Genomic DNA, 17,092 nt, shown 5'->3' on the forward strand with positions numbered 1-17,092 from the left:
TGACCCCACAATTAACAGCAAAAGCGGCATCAACTGTACCGATTAGGGTAATTATGCAACTGGTCTTTGGTTTAACTTCTAATGAAGGATGGAGGTAACCCAAGACTTTGGAAACTCAGTTCAGAAGGTTAGAATTTAAGATGAAATACCTGACATTTAAACATTTTAATTGGTAAAGCAGAAGAAAAAATGTATCCCAGATGAACTGGCATGAAGGTCACAAGTCTGATGAAAACATTTGGGGAATTAATAAGATTGGTTATTATTGATGCAGGTATGGCCATAAATCAGGCAAAAAAACACAGAAGAAGAAAAGAGTTTGCCCAAATTTGGTGGTAGTTAGCAGGATTTGTTTATAATTTCAGAAAGGATTAAAGTATAGATGTTTATCGGGGTAGCTAGGGTTATAAGTGGAATCAGTCTAGTAAATGGTAAAGTAATCATACACTTTTGCTCCAGTGATCTTATTATCGAAGGTAAAAAGGTTTAACTCACGTTGTCATCCTGCTGTCTTTATTTAATCTAATTTACCCCCCTCCCCCTCTCTCTCCCCTCGTTGGGGCCAGGGACAGGACTCAATTATTTTGTGATGTTACAACTAAGTAAATACAATCAGCAATAGTTTGGTTATAATGTGGAGCTGCTCTCTACATCTAGTCACCACTACTAAGTAAATACAATCAGCAATAGATTGGTCATCACGAGTAGCTACTCCCGGCATCTGCATATATGTAAAAATACTGGGGGTCATCATAGGGGAACTGCCATCTGCATCTTCACTACTTAGTAACTATATTTGCAGCAATTGACTTGGTCATCATATACCATATTCACCTGTCTGATTGCAATCTGATTGCAATCTTAAAGTACAGAATGACCTTGAGTTATTCCTAAATGTTTCTCCTGTGATTGGATATTAACTATAACGGCCAGTGTACATCTGTCAGCATCTGTGACATACATTTCACAAATCTTCGCTCACTCAATTCAGCTGGGGATGAATCTCTTCTTTATCGAAGAATAGTCAGTCGCGTTTTACTTTTCTTTCATCCTCAGCTTTATTGCACATCACGTTTAGAATGAATTATTTCTTCATTAGAGTACCTACCGCAGCCAATTAGCTCCGTCATGTTAACTTGGCATGTTCTTTTGGTGGCAGGCTTGCCTATTCTTTGGTTTCTCTTTGGTTGGCTACACACCACCATGTCACAACCAGTTAAGAGACTGATCAACACAACTGGGTTGTTCTTGCCATACCACGGTCAGAAGCCCTGCTCACCTATTCAGGCTTCATTAGTCGTTTTCCTGCAACGACAATTATGTTTATATTGAGATCTTCTGCCAAATTGAAGAGCATTGGATTTAATTCTGAAGAGAATTAAACCGAAAACAAAGCAAAAGACCAAAAAAAAAAGCAAAACCCAAGATGGTTAATTCTTGTGTGCAATAAACCTTCGGCATTTGCAAAACTCCACCTAATTTTTTGTATGTGTGTGTGTGTGTGTGTGTTTGTCTAAGATAGCAAGAATACAATTTAACATTTGCTAATAAAGGTTGAACCCATTCACTACATTAATTGAGTATACACTACTCAACCAATGGTTAGTAGACAATAAAGAGGGTCACCTTTCTTTCAAGAACAAAAGACAGCTTTCAGTGTCTTTGGTTTTTTTCCTCTTTGTTTTTTTGTTTTTTCTTCTTTTGGATATGTCATTGACTGACGCACACCTTACCTTGTTTGCTTTGCTTAGGTTTGGCTGGCACAGCCTGCCTGTGTTGTTGGTTGTTTCTTCCTTGTTGATACAGGGTCCTATTCTTCTAATTCTTTTGTGTCTATCTGTAAGACACACACCCCACTCTACACAGATGTCTATCAGCCTTGAGCACCTACAACTGCTCTGTTTGAACCCCTTGACTACTATTGTCTTCTGTTAGTAATTAATTTTTTTTAAAGATTGGAACTGCTCGGCAAAGGTGTTGCATGCTTCGTAATGCAGTTTACTCAAATGTAGAAACACCTCAGCCACTGTTTGGCCGTGTCTTCAAAAATGAGTGCAGCTTTTTAACAAAGAGGGCTTGCCATGGGACACTCCTGTTGATTGTGTACAGTTCATTTAATTGGTGTTGTTCTTCATTAGGGGCTTCTTCGATTTGTTAAGTGATTATTTTGCTTTGTTTCATGAGAGGTGTCAAGTAAAAGGGCATTTTTTCTCCTTACTTGTTGGAGGGAGGGAGGGGTTGTGGGAAGGAGGTGGGAGGCAATAGTATGTGAAACCAAAACAGTCAAAGTGAAACGAAAAACATTTTAGAATTCATGTTGTCTTTTTAACATATTAACCAGTGTTGATGGTCAAATGGTATAATGTTAGGGAAAGGGTTAGGTTATGGAGTAGAAACAACAAACAGCACTTTTAGTAAAGAAATTTTAACTACCATGCCTACTCAAATGTGTGTGGGTGGGTGTGTTGCACTCAGGGAAGTGAGGATGAGCTTGAAGAGGAAGCATATACAATAACAATGAAATCCATTTCAATTTATTTTGATAAAAGAAAGTCTATTGACGAGGACAGATGAGATGTTCCTTTCCCTAGACCTGTCTTTTCACCGCAAGTCTATCAAGTTCCGCTGTATCATTTCCCTTAAAAATGAAACTGAGCTTTTGTGCCAAACATTTGCCAGACAGACCAAAGTGTCATTCGTCCTCTCTTCTAACATATCTTTTTTTTTTTGAGGCATTTTACTGGTTTCTTTGATTCTCAATCTTTCTTTTAGAACTTAATGGAAGAATTATTTGCTTTTCCTTTTTCTGTTACGTGTACAAGTCCATTTATGAACAGCCCCACCATTTTGCAAAACTCTACAATACATGGCAAAAAGTTCTTCTTCCAGAAGTTAGTGTTCTGAATTAGCTTTTTCCAGCCAGACCAGGGAAACTTTTGTGTCTTTATGATATTATTTTGTGAGTTAACCTGCCCATGCATGTGTGGATACCATTGATTGACAAAGATTATATATCAAGGGTCAAAAAGTTTGTCAAAGAAGGGAGTATCAGCTTACAGAGAAAGTAACCAAAGAAGTGGAGGATTAAGGCGTTTAGATCCCCCCCCCCCTTCCCCCCGAGAAATGTCATTGTTTGGTAATAGATTCACTTCGGTAATGAGACATATGCACATCTTCCCATCACTCCCTCTGCCTCCCAACCTCCTATCCCCCCCCCCCTCCATTTCCACTGTATAAATTACATAAGAAGTACTGACATTTAATTTCAACCCAAGTTTACAGTTTAGCACAATTTTCTGACAAGTTGTTGGTCCAGCTGAGTTGATAAAATAAGATAATAATAATAATTAGTCTCATATAGGTCAGAATCTAACAAAAATTACTCCATACACATTACCCATGATGACAGAAAGAACACTTGAGATATTGCTTTTACTGATATTTGGGGGGTGGCACAAAATACTCTGGTGTGGGACTGGAAGGGGGACTGAAAGGGGGGTCCAAAGTTGAATACAGTATCCATCCAAAAAAAAGAGGAATCAAGTGTTCCATTGGAAGACATTCTGCTGGTGTGGTTTTGGTTCAAGCTCTCCAATTTTATAATCCATAGTTTTCGATATTTCTCTAGTTTATTGAACACATTACCTTCCTATCTTCCTTGTTATTATTTCAAATGTTTCTGCACCACATTTTCTAATAGTTTAGCTACTCACTTTGTTGTTTCCTTCTCTTTTTTTCTTCTTTTGTACTACAAAGGGTAAGATTTTGAGTGGGAGGTGTTACCAGCTTAAAACATGACAGTTTTTCTGAAGTTCGTGGAAAGCACTCTTAATTCTGAGAAATTGAAGTAAAGATATTTTTTTAAGTATGAGAAGTTCATGAACCTGTAACTTGTTCCATTGTGTCAAACATTAGTGGACATCTTTTTTCAACTACAGAGAAAAAAGGCATGTATTTTTATCTAATTTTTGGTCAGAATCAGCTTATTTCCCTCTTTAGCCCAAATCCTATCATAGAGATAATATAGAAGGAAGCAACTTAAATTTCCAAATGCAGAATGGGATAGTTTTGAGAATTATGAAATTTTATATGATAACGAAGATTTGTAACAAAAGTGCGGATGTTGGAAGTGAAATAACTTAGACTAAACTTTCTAATGGGTTTGTCTTACTTATGGAGGTGTTATTACTAATTAATGCTCTCATATTTGATATTTACTAATTAATATTGTACCGTCATATCAGTATTGGTGTGCGTAGTCGTTGGAAGTATTTTCCTCTGACTAAATATTTGATTAATCGACTGCAGTTAATAGCAACATTTGTAATACTAGTCACTTACATATTCAGTTCCCTTAAAGCAGCAGCATTAGCTGAAGTCTCTGGCACATGGACTGTGTAAACTTGTCATGCGATAACCATTAATGTCATGAGGTAACCATGAAAGATGACCAAAGTTTCTCTGTACATCAGTCACTGCTGTGTTGGCTAATGTATGGTTTGATTCATGTTCCATGTTGTTTTTTTCTTGGTGTGTCATCAACATACTTTACATACCTGTGGATTTATGTCTGTACATAACAATTTGATCTCTTATTCATATTTATCCTCTCTATAACAAATGAGCAAGCCACCTTCTCCCTAATTGATTCATTTAACCAGTCAGTCCACCACCACATGTTTCTTGTCCTACTTGCCTATAAAATGCTATTACAACAATTCCACTGTGTAGTAAGTATATGTCTAGACTTACACTTCTTCTATGTTGATTGAATAAACCACAGACCCTCCTGTTGAAAACTCCATAGGTTAGCTAATTTCACCTCTAGTTTATCTCTCTGCTGACCTTTAACCCCAGCATGTCATTAACTCTTGATCATGTTACCATGGTAGTAGTCACTGTTCCCCTCACTAATGCCATGGTGACACCTTGCGCAGAATCCATTAACAATTTCCATCTCTGAAAACAATTAACTTTGATCCTCAACTAACCCTAAGGCCATCAACACCTAAATCAGATTTTCCCACACATTCCTATCTTATTAAAAATCATCTTAAAAGTCAAAATTACACATCCCATATACTCCTTTGTCATAAATCAAATCTAGGACCTGTAAATTCCTTTTAATTTATTAGATTAGATCCAGTAAACAACTTTCACCTTTCTTTTTGCTGACTCTTTTGCCTGAGTTTTAACCCATTTTATTATGCTTCCCCAAGCCCAATTTATGGGCTTCTGATATTCACCAGTACCACAGTAGATAATTAAAGAAAGAGGGAAGGAAAAAAACCAAGGCAAAGAGAAACCCACCCCCCTCTGGAAGGTCAAATAGTTACCCTGTTGACTTCTTGCCCTGAGTGAAGCATTCAGACAGGTCGCTGCAGAGGGTACAGATGGACCCCATTCATCAAGTGACAAATTAATCAAACGGCCAAAATCCTTCCTGAAACAGCCGAGAAAGAAATAAAAAAATAATAGTAATAATAATAATGGTAGAACTCATGCAGACTCAGTACAAATATGAGTGTGTACGCACACACTCACACATATATATACATATATATCTATATATATTGTACACTGTTGGTAGAAAAAAAAAAAAAAAGATATAATGCTCCACACAAGAGACAACAAAGAACAGTGTTGTTTAATGACTTCACACTGACACATATTATCAAGAGTGCTATGGATTCTCATTAGTCAATTTGACCTGAGAGTGAGGCCATTTTAATTAGCCATTTTTTTCCCCCAAACTGCTTCTTCTTCTTCTTGTGTTTGGAGAATGCAAATGAGGAAGGTAGTAACGGCAGCGTAGTGGTGTTATGTGGTCTCAGCTACACAAATGTTCAGTTGGGGTTCTGCCGCTGTGGAAGTCGCAAGGTCAAGTTCGATAGGGATCTATTTATTGTTGCGTTGGAACTGTGGGAGCATTAACAATAGAAACAGGTCAGTATTACTATTGGCAATGTGCTGCCACTGAATGGTAAAGGAAGGCAAATAGCTGTTACTACTGCTGCTGCACTCTTGTGCTGCTGTAGTAGTAAAGGTACTTTTTATGTGTCTGAGCTGATACATGAGCATGAAAGAAGGGAGAGGGACAGACAACATGTATTCTACTTTTAATGTGTAACAATAAAGGGGGAGGAAGGAGGGAGGGAGGGGAGGGAAAGATGATCTAGATTTTTGTACAGTGTGTTGAGGGTTGTTTTAAATGAGTTTGGTGTGTGGTTGAGGTAGTTGACAAAAAAAAGAGCTGCAAATATTTGTTTACCTGCGGTTGTTTGCAGTCGTCTTCGTTGGGGGTTGGCATTGATAGTCTAGGTGTACTGTTCATCAGATAGACATTCACTGTGCGTCCATGTGTGTGTGTGTGTAGACAGAGAGAGATAGTGTTATCTTGATTAAACTAAATCAATTTGTGGACAAAGGATTAACTCAACACTTTGATAGGTAATTATTTCATGAGGCTCATTACATTTCCTTTGAGCACTGTATTATTTTTCATTTTTATAGTTTTTTGCTGTTGTTGTTGTTGTTGTAAAGTTTCACTTCCTGTTAAGTTTCCAGGGCAAGCAATGACAGTTAGTAGCCAATGGTTATTTTATGCTGTTACTGTAGTACTACTACATACCATAAATGTTACTGCCACTACCCGTAGTTGATTCATACCCTGACATGTGTTAACATACTGTTCAAGTGTCTTCTCAGTGGTCTCAAAACAGTTTTGAAACAAGGCAAACAAATGCTTTTTATTTATGTATTTTCTTTATTTATGATTTTTTTTTCCCCTTTTGGTTGAAGTTGTAATCTTATGTTTTTTAGGTGGTATGGAGTTTGTTAAGCAAACGAGACCAGATTAACGAATTGAGTGTCAGAACTCTGTTGAATCTTGATTTGGTTTATTTCAGACTAAATAATGAAACATTTGCAAAGTTTAGTAAAATCCATACCATAACTGTATTTTCTCGATTCTGGATGTCACATTGCCACATTAATTGCGATTCAGGAATTATGCATAGGAACAAGATTGGCGATTATAGGAATACAAATTGGAAAAGACTGTAGGTGCCGATTAACAGGGAAGGGAATGACAAGGAAGTAACAGAGTGAATGGGAAGGTATAGGAGGCACGTTTCATATACTGCTTGTCATGCCTTTGTATAGTTAATATAGTGTTCATTTTAGATTTAAACATTTTAGACATTTTAATTTTAAACTTAAGTTCTCCCAACTTTCACTGCTTCTAATTACAAAGATATTAAATGGAAAGCATCGTCATTGAGTCGCAATCTCTAATCTGCTAGATCTGCTAGAATGTTCAACCCGTATTTTTGTGTCCATGTGACCAAAGGTGTACATTAGCATGTTTACATATACAATTTATGGCTTGATGTCACCAGATCTCTCTCTCAAAGTTGTTTTTTTTTTTTTTCTTTTTCTTTCCTTTCCCTCGCTTCTTTTTATCCCCTCACAAGCTGATTTCTTGTGCAAAGACCGCTAATTGTAATTAGTCACTGTTAATTAACTTCATATTAGTGAAAAAGTTAAGCATCCCTTTCCTGTATTATGGCTGTTTGCCAATACAGAGTGTTAGTTCATTTACTAGATCAATCAAAATTTCCATCCAAATGTTGAGATGAAGGTTCATTCAAAGATTATTTACCACTAGACATAGATGATATCTTTAACAATCGAATCTACTAGTCTCTGGTACAGTTTTCGTCTCTAAATTAAATGTTAATAATCTTGTCACAAATTATGATTTGATATGTGAGAAGGAATATATATATAAATATATATATATATATATATATATATATATATATTTATATATATATATATATATATATATATATATTTACTCTGTTAACTTTAAGTATACATATGAACTGTTCACCATTCCTTGCATTCCCCCCCCCCCCACCCCGTCCCTTGTCATTCATAACATTACCATGCATGTACTCTGTTAACTATATATATATATGTGCACTGTTCACCATTCCTTGCTTACCCCCCCCCTTTCTTGTTCATAGCATTACCATATGTACTCTACTATAGATGTGTACTATATGTGTGTGAACTTTTCATGCTATATATGCACTGTTCACTATTCCTTTCTTACCCCCCCCCCTCCCCCTTTCTCATACAATACATTACCGTGTATGTACTCTGTTAACTATATAAATGTACTGTTCACCATTCTGTGCTTGCCCAACCCCCCCCCATTTCATTCATAGCATAAACATAAATGTATGTACCCTATTAATTATATACGTATATATGTGCACTGTTCACCATTCCTTGCTTATAAACCCACCCCCCCCCACCCACCTCCCTTTTCATTCATAGTATTACCATGTACATATGTGTGTACCATTCATCATTCCTTGCTTACCCTCTCCCCCCCCCTTCTCATTCATAGTTATTGCCATGTATGTACTCTGTTAACTGTATATGTATTAGTGCACTATTCAGAGTGATTTTGTTACCCAGAATAGTTTTTCCAGATGAAATTTGTCATGTTTAAAGTCATCCTAAGGTAATAAGATCAATACCTTAACTCACTTAGCAAATTGTTTTATGAAAGTGAAAGATAACATGGCCTAAAAAATGCCCAATATTTAGTATTATTTTGAACTCTGCACCTCCACTGTTATCGCAATTATCACCTGTGGCAGTTATGTCACACAGTACTGGTGAAAATGATTGAGTACCTGCCTGCACAGTGTCTATGCACTCCATATACTCCAACAGTAATGGTATCTTTGAAACTCTTTCAGAAATGTAGAAATATGCAGGCTTCAATACATGAAGAGGGGGGAAATCTATCTTGTTGGATGGGGGGGGGTGGATGGGAGGGGCTGGGAACATACAGGAAACATTGTAAATGATATGAATTATTGCTGTACTCTCACCGAGTCAATATTGATCAGGTAGGGCTACCCTTCCCAGTTGGGCCCTACATGGCTACGGGACCAACAATCAAACTTGTAGATAAAGTAATGCAGTTTGTAAAGAAAACCGTGTGACTTGTATGGCAAACTGGTAAAAGTTTGAAACTATTTTACGAGTAATCAAGTATGTGCACATATAGGTTGACATTGCATGGATGTACAGAGATGGACGTTCTGATATCAGTTGAGGAGGTATTTATACAATTGTGAGGTTGGAGGAGGAGGAGGAGGAGGAGGAGGTGGAGACATTTCTGAATAATGTCAGTTTGACATGTAACTGTAAACTTGTAAGGTTAGTCAGCAGTTTACAGTTCCTGGAAAAAATGTTCCCTTTTGTCTCATGATAAAAAGCATTTTTAATGTATATTTCCCCTTGTTTTGATAAATGAATCATCAGGTGAAAAAACAACTCGTAAATTATATTGTGGTATTATAAAGGCTATCTGTACCCTTATACCTTGACTTTGAATCATGTGTTTCTTAGTCAGAAAGAGCAGTTATTTGCATCATGACAGATCACATCAATTAACCCATGTTTATGATCAATTTTTCCTTTCAAAATTTTTAATGGGTTTAGTTTAAGTGTGTACAGTCTTTGAGCAGAGACATCGTTGTACAAATAATAACCTTTCATTGTCTTAATTTAGCTCATTAGTAGTAGTACTATCCAGTACAGACAAGGTTTGATACCACAAAGTAGTTAATGCAAGGATCTTCGGTACTGTTTTTTCTCAGCAAAACGACCAAAACATATACCTTTGATTCGTTCTTGATCTCAGTTTGGTCAAGTTTACAGAACTTGTGTCTTCAGGGATGTTGTCCTCCCCCCCCCCGCCCCCATTTAATAATTAACATGTACATTTTGCAGTTTGCATGCTGTGTAACATGCTATTATATAGAAATGCACCCTCCCCATGCACCCCTACCCACTTCCCCCAAACAACATCAGGTGGAAGTATAAATATTACTTTCAAAGCAGAAACAACATTTAGAAAAAAAAAAGTTCTGTCCTTTTTTGGGGGGGAATGAAACACCTTTGTTGAAGATTTCCCCCCTGCTCACCTTATGCAAACAAATGTCGAAGCTGGTCTTTCACCTAACACAAACTTGTACCATGTTCTTTCCTGTAAATTTGAATGTGCTGTAGTAGTACCTCAAGCTTAGCCAGGCAGTTTCCAATCTGGGAATCTCATTTACAGGAAGCAGAGAAGGTTAAATCTCTTTATCATATTGACAATCTCCGGATTCAATTTCATTTTCTTTTTGGGTATGATTAACTGTCTTAGTTTGGTAACATGTCCATGATGTGAACACTATGTTTTCCTCCTTCCCTTTCCCAATTGGCTATTTTGATAAGACAATTGAGCTTACAACTGGGCCGAGAACCATTAGCAAAATTAAAGGTAGTTGATTTAAAGTACCTTGCTTCCTTTACCCTTTGACTGAAATACTCCCCCCTTGCCCTGCAGGCAATTAATTCCACTTTAGTGGCCAAAAATTAGCTGTCAGTTGTATCCAGTAGGGTATTATACAAAGTCAGAAAAGTGAAAAAAAATAAAAGACTTGTAGTGTTTCATCATTAAGTATAGTAGTTTATATTGAAAAGAAACAGGTTAGAAAAAAGGGAAAGAAAGTGGGGAAGAAAACATTGATTAGGAGGTGGAGGATAAGGAAAGGTTTAAAGACACAGAGGCTCAAGAAACAACAAGGAGAAAGTAGAAATATGGTGGTTAGTTTCGGAGAAGAAAGAAAACATGAATCGATAATGATGAAATTTTATGAGACACACACCGGGGAATGTATAGCAAAATCATGCCGAGTAAGGGAAGGGTAAATCGTGACAGACGTAAGAAATTCCACTTGTATGCCAGATATGAAGCATATACCTAAATCACTTCTGTACCATGTAGAATCTTTGTGAGAAGAAGGGAACGGCAGAAGTCCTCCCCTACCCCCTCCCCACCCCTTTTCCTGGTTCATCCTTCCTACCGATCCGATCACAGCATCTATCCCAATGTCAATGCTAATATATCTCTCTGTGACTGTCTGTGCCAATGAATTGACCGAGCTAAATTAAATCGCAAATTACTCCCATGATCCCGAGACGGGTTACTAGCTCAGTGGGTAAAATTTACATGGTATTGTGCAGGTATAAAAAATTGCAAATTATAACCAGTGTTCACTGGCAGGGCTGTAAGCTTTGTTACCCAAAATGTGTGGATAATCGTTATGTATCGTGCGTTTGTTTTTAACGTATGCCTTGTGAATTTTATAAGCTATCCAGCTTGTTTTCTTCAAGAATGTTACAATTTCCTGTTTACCTCTTTTCGTGTAATTGGCCCTTGTTGGTGAGGATCTCGTGTAAATGTCGTAGTGTAGCAGTGTACATATTTTATCACTCCATCAGTTATATGATGTGAAGTATAGAAAATGCCGGCTACGCTTCAGTTATACTACCTGACCATTTAGTCAACCCTCCTGGGAATTCTGTGATACAGTAGGCTCATGTTTATGAAGTTCATATCAAAGACGTTTTTTATCAAATCTCATTCTTGGTAATATTTCTCCTTTTATATTAACGTTGATAATGCTGATATTGTAAGTACAGATGGGAATTGAAGAAGTACATTCATAATATTGTCAAAAGTGTTTGTGTCTGTTTATAAGAGTATGCATATAGGAGGTATCAAGTAGGCAAGAGAGATGCACGCTTAAGTCAAGTCAGAATCGTCAAGTGGTTTCATAAGTATGCTTGGTATATTGCTACATTTTTGACCCTCCCTAAATACTGAATTTTATGACCAGAATGATTGCAATCCATCAAAACTTCAAAAATTAGTCATCGTTGGTTGTTAACCTAGAAATTAATATATGATGAATATGATACATGATATGTGCTATATGGGTATATATATGGTGTATAGGATATATGCTATATAAGGTATATATGGTGTATATGCTATATAGGGTATATGCCATATGGTGTATGGGCTATATAGGGTAGATGTGGTGTATGGGCTTTATAGGGTGTATATGGTGTATGCAGGCTACATATTGTGTATGGGCTATATAGGGTAGATGTGGTGTATGGGCTTTATAGGGTGTATGCCATATGGTGTATGGGCTATATAGGGTAGATGTGGTGTATGGGCTTTATAGGGTGTATATGGTGTATGCAGGCTACATATTGTGTATGGGCTATATAGGGTAGATGTGGTGTATGGGCTTTATAGGGTGTATATGGTGTATGTAGGCTACATATTGTGTATGGGCTATATAGGGTAGATGTGGTGTATGGGCTTTATAGGGTGTATATGGTGTATGCAGGCTACATATTGTGTATGGGCTATATAGGGTAGATGTGGTGTATGGGCTTTATAGGGTGTATGCCATATGGTGTATGGGCTATATAGGGTAGATGTGGTGTATGGGCTTTATAGGGTGTATATGGTGTATGCAGGCTACATATTGTGTATGGGCTATATAGGGTAGATGTGGTGTATGGGCTTTATAGGGTGTATATGGTGTATGCAGGCTACATATTGTGTATGGGCTATATAGGGTAGATGTGGTGTATGGGCTTTATAGGGTGTATATGGTGTATGCAGGCTACATATTGTGTATGGGCTATATAGGGTAGATGTGGTGTATGGGCTATATAGGGTATATATGGTGTATGCAGGCTACATATTGTGTATGGGCTATATAGGGTAGATGTGGTGTATGGGCTTTATAGGGTGTATATGGTGTATGCAGGCTACATATTGTGTATGGGCTATATAGGGTAGATGTGGTGTATGGGCTTTATAGAGTGTATATGGTGTATGCAGGCTACATATTGTGTATGGGCTATATAGGGTAGATGTGGTGTATGGGCTATATAGGGTATATATGGTGTATGTGCTATATAGGGTATATGCCATATGGTGTATGCAGGCTACATATTGTGTATGGGCTATATAGGGTATATATGGTGTATGGGCTATATATGGTTCATGGGCTATATAGGGTATATATGATGTATGGGCTATATATGGTATTGGCTATATATGGTATATGGTGTATGTGCTATAATAGGGCATAATATGGTATGTGGTACCTTTGGGATTTGAGAATGAAAATGATGTGTTAAGAAAATAGTGTTGACAATTATTTGAATCTTGTTCAGTGTGCGATACTTTTATGCCTGACTTGAGGATTTTGCTGAACTGCTCCCAAAAAGTGAGATGGGATGAATACCTGTAAACATGAAATCATCTAGGAATTTAATGCAAAATAAAATTAAATTGAAACCACCATACCAGATTTATTTTGTAGCCCATATGTACCTTTGATAATTGAACACATGTATGCAAAAATGGCAGATGTGGAGTTTTCTGAAGAAAAAAATGCCAAAATATGCCTAGTACACTCTATGTGATGTATTACACAAGAGAAGTCTATGGTCAAGCTAGAGAAATGAATCTTTATGGGATTTTCAGCCATGCATTGTCTAGAAAACTGACCGTTTGTAATGATATACAAGGGACTACCTGTCAAGTTTACAGTTTATAACAGCTATATTGAAATAATCAGTTGCATTATTGAACGATTCAAATGTAAATTGAACCACAACACAATGTGCATATAAAGGCACTGCATTGGTTAAGTAGTGGGATGTGTTGTTGGTAAGTCAATTCTGTTAACTAGCGACATGCATGGTCTATATAACTTGTCGAGCAGACTGCATAGACAAAATAATAGCAAAGTGATTGAGTAACCATTTAGAAAACAACTGAATGGACTACTAGTTTTTTCTATGTCTCTTTTTTTTTCCTTTTGTTTTTGAAACAGCAGCCCTAAATTCCAGAGAAATTAAATGTTGTTAAGCTACTGCCAAAGTCATTTAAGTCTAACGATAAGACAAAATAAATACAAAGAAAGCTAATCCTGTAAGAGTCGGTGTCTCAGCTGCAGCTCTCGGAATATTTTGTTTATCAGGAATAGCGAAGTCTCTGCAGGTCATCATTCTAATTGAATCCAACAGGTCCCCACAAAACCATGGTTGCAAGACTCCAATCTTTCTGATAAAGATATGTTTTTTTTCGGGAGAGATAATGAAACATATCATCATGTAGGATTTTTTTTTTTTATCAAGCAATCACCTTGTTCTCTCATTTAGGAGTGCCTTACCAGTTTTTTTTTTTCCTTTCGTGGAGGAGGGACTCCCTGCCGGGGATCAAAACATACCTGTAGGGGAGGAGGTATGGCGGGTGAGAGGAAAAACCAAACCAAGCCATTCCGTGCAATTGTCTCCTTGATTTTCACTGTCTGGGTGTAGTTTCATCATTTTTTTTTTTTAAAACAATATGAAACTTGATCTGCATATGGAAAGCAAAAAAATTAGATATTTTTCAGTAGATTGGAAAAGCTCTGGGAAAGAGACAGAAAAAAAGAAGAAAAAAAGTGTGGAAAGAATGCTTTTGGTTTAATAATTAAGTACACAGCTGAAACCATCATGTTAGACCTGATCCCCTGGGGCTACTGACACAGACAGAGGGTCTGGATTTTAATTATATTTCAGCAGAAAAAGGCACATTTACTGTCATCTCTACCTGCACTTTTGCTGTACCCACAGCTTTCTTACATAATTGCAGTATATAAATAAATAAACTTTGCTCCGATATTTGTTGATGTGTCATGAGTACTGTTATAACCTTGAACAGGTGGTGCCCGGTAGTTTGTAACATATTTTCCAAAAAGAGTTAAAAAAACGACGGAATGGGGTGGACAGGCGGACCGAGGGATTATTTTTTAACTTGATCTTGAATCGATCTTGGCGTGACATGCCTGTTAGCATTTGTATCTTCTGAGTCCACACTAATGGGATAATGACATGAGGTCATAGGTCAGCGCTGTTACACAACATTATAAGTGGAGGTTTTGCAAAACAAGTTAGACATCTTTGTTAATGTTCTTCCCTGGACTGAAAATATGCAAACTTTTCAGCCAAGTAGCACAAACAAAAAGCCATGTAACTTTGTCCATGGTTATATTTTAGAGATGTTTGGTGGAAAACTTGCATAAATTTTTATTTTTATGATGCCATTTTCATGTCTAAGTCTACTTAAATGCTGGATTTAGTCTCATAAGGTTTTCTAGGTTTTCTTCCACGTTTTCTACATTGTATCAGCCGATACATGAACAGGCTTGGTAATTGTTACAATCTAGGACATAACTGTTTGTTGAGAATCTCCACAATGCTACTCCCGAGTGCTGAAACCACTGAAAGACAAGAAATGGTGTCATGTGCCTTTACTGGTTTTGTACATGGTTGTATAATGTCCGGTGATGACCATTTACTGTACTCCTCTCTTACCTGTCTCAACTGTACTATTGCACCCTCCCATCTGCCTGACCTATTACCAGGTAACATTTTAGAAGTGTGCCCCCATTGACCCTCCTCGGGGGCCACTGCCTGTCATCTCATCCTTACGAATCGACCATGTTGTGAAGTGCAGTAGCCAGCTATTAATCATACAGTGTAGTGTGCACATTGTGGGCATTACCACGTACATTGCATTGTGGATATTACCACACTGTAGCTAACTGTGGACATTACCATACACTATAATTAAGTGTGGATATTACCAAACAGTGTGGACATTACCATACAGTATAGCTAATTGTAGACATTTCCATACGCTTGCTAAGTGTGGACATTACCACACACTGTAGCTAAGCGTGGACATTACTAGACACTGTAACTAAGTATGGATATTACCAAACATTTGGATATTACCATACAGTATAGCTAATTGTAGACATTTCCATACACTATCTAAGTGTGGACATTTCCATACAGTGTGGAGATTTCCATACAGTGTGGACATTACCACACAATGTAGCTAAGTGTGGACATTACCATCCACAATAGCAAAGTGTGGACATAAACATGTAGTATAGCTATGCTTGACATATATGTGTTAGTCCCCCAGTTACATGTACAGTATAAAACAACAATAATGTTGCCAGCTATTGATCATAGTTATGTCAATGCCACCAAATAATGCTATTCCACAAACTACAGGTCGCACAATAACACTATACATTTGCACTAGACATATCTTCAACAGTTCAAATATTCAATGCATGTCTTAGATTTAAACTTGATATTAGCGGTAGTTTGTTTGGGTCAAGCAATATGAATGCTAATAGCATGCACCACCTGCAGGATATCAATAACAGCAGTTGTTAACACATACTACCAGAGATCTATAGGCTAGCTGTAATTGACAGTTATATTACATGACCGTTACCAGGTAGTCTTGTGGACACTAGCTGTATACATACACAGGAAGCACAAGAGGAAACTTTCCATTTACATTGAAGATGGATTCAAAATGAGAGATTGCGATCTACTTCCTCTCGTTATCTAGCACAATCTTGAATAGATCTGAGAGTGTTGACATGAGAGGGGGTGGGTGGGGGCATTAATGTGAGAATGATTCCTATTAAAGTTACATGGCTTGGTAGACATGAGAGCTCCAACATTCCCAACAATTGGAAACACCACTTACTATATAAGAGAAGTTGTATGCATGGTTTCAATCTTTTACCTGACAACAGGTAGAGTCAAATATGAAGAGTTACATTATAGTATAACTTATTGTGTATGATGTTCATTTCGGGACAATACCATAAAATCATAAGCTGTACAAAATGATCAATATCAACTCTTCCACTTCTGTGGTCATGTGATTTTCACATCAGCAATTAATTGATGAAAAATGTTTTTTTCTTGCTTTTTGTCTCCCTTTCTCGACTTTATTGACAGCATCCAAAAGTTTGCATAAAAATCACAACTGCTTTATGTTTGTCTCAAATCATTGACAAAGCTTGTCCCTGTACAACAGCTTTGTCTTCCATATGTCTCTCTGTCTATATGTCTCTGTCTGTCTATATGTCTGTCTGTCTATCTGTCCAGCATCAATTGACAGCATACTATAATAAAATGCAGAGCAAGGCTGATGGTTTATGGTGGCCAACAGTTTAAGTTAAATTGTTAATAGAGGTTAGTTTAGGTCATGTTGGTGGGATTCTTTCTTTAGTACATGGCAAGATTTCTTACCAACATGATGGCAACCAATCACACACCA

The 17,092-nt window shown here is 37.2% G+C and overlaps 1 protein-coding gene across 8 annotated transcripts in view; it reads left to right on the plus strand.

Annotated features, from left to right (window-relative positions):
* The window catches only part of LOC139965699 (zinc finger homeobox protein 3-like), a 205,032-nt gene that overhangs the window by 143,730 nt on the left and 44,210 nt on the right, over window positions 1-17,092 (plus strand). Inside the window, exon 1 of one of the 8 annotated variants that reach the window (XM_071968334.1) lies at window positions 5,687-5,946. The exons of 6 other annotated variants lie outside the window; for them this stretch is intronic. The gene's annotated coding sequence lies outside the window, so the exon portion shown is untranslated. Of the gene's footprint in view, window positions 1-5,686; window positions 5,947-6,191; window positions 6,451-17,092 lie in introns of those variants that run through there. One more of the 8 variants, XM_071968335.1, reaches the window with a different exon arrangement.

This window comes from Apostichopus japonicus, chromosome 3, assembly GCF_037975245.1.
Source record: "Apostichopus japonicus isolate 1M-3 chromosome 3, ASM3797524v1, whole genome shotgun sequence".
Lineage (NCBI taxonomy): Eukaryota > Metazoa > Echinodermata > Holothuroidea > Aspidochirotida > Stichopodidae > Apostichopus > Apostichopus japonicus.